We start from the raw sequence: 987 nt of genomic DNA on the forward strand, positions 1-987 counted from the left end.
TGTGGGGGAGGAGACGGAGTCCTCTCGCTTTCGCCTGACTGGTGGGAGGAGGAGGCGGGACGTGCGCGAGTCGCTTGCTTCACCCGGGCTCTACGAAGGCTCGGGCGGGAACGCGGCTGTCTCGTGCTGCTCTCTTCGGCGCAAAAAAAGTTGTTGCATTTTCACGACAGCTGTACTGTTATCTTTCCACAAGGCGACAGGAGACGAGTTGGAGGAAATGGAGCGCTGCATGCAGCGGCCGCATCTGGTCGATGGGTTCAGTTCGTCTGTGAGTGGCTCCATCACTGGAGGTTGGACACTAATTTGTTCGGAATGGTATAAACCAGGTCTCTAGAAAAGTGCAGAGAAGAGCAACCAGGATGATTAGGGGACTGGAGACTAAAACATATGATGAACGGTTACAGGAACTGGGCATGCTAGTCTAGTGAAGAGTAGGACCTGGGGAGACATAATAGCAGTGTTCCAATATTTTAGAGAGGAGGGGGGTCAAGCTATTTTCCAAGGCCAGACAAGGAATAATGGATGGAAACTGAACAAGGAGAGATTCAACATGGAAATGAGAAATTTTTTGACAGTGAGAAAATCAACCAATGGAACAGTTTGCCTTCAGAAGTTATGGGAGCTTCATCACCCGAGACTTTGAAGAAGAAATTGGACTGCCATTTGTCAGAAATGGTGTAAGGTCTCCCTCCTGGTTGGACTACATAGATGACCTGCAAAGTTCCTTCCAACTCTGTTAATCTGTAATCAGGTCTCCTGCTCAGGAAGCGGGTTGGAAGACCTCCAAGGCCTCTTCCAACTCCGTATTCTGGACAGCAGATTGTATAGGTTGTCATTGACTTACAATGGTTTGTTTAGGGACTGTTCAATGTTACAATGGCACTAAAAAGTGACCGGTTTTCATGCTTCTGACCTTTGCAGCATCGCCATGGTGACGTGATCAAAATTCAGATGCTTGGCAACTGACTCATATTTATGACAGTTGCA

This window comes from Thamnophis sirtalis, unplaced genomic scaffold (genome assembly GCF_051295495.1).
Source record: "Thamnophis sirtalis isolate CommonGarterSnake01/CBP01778 unplaced genomic scaffold, rThaSir2_p1.2 scaffold_6, whole genome shotgun sequence".
Lineage (NCBI taxonomy): Eukaryota > Metazoa > Chordata > Lepidosauria > Squamata > Natricidae > Thamnophis > Thamnophis sirtalis.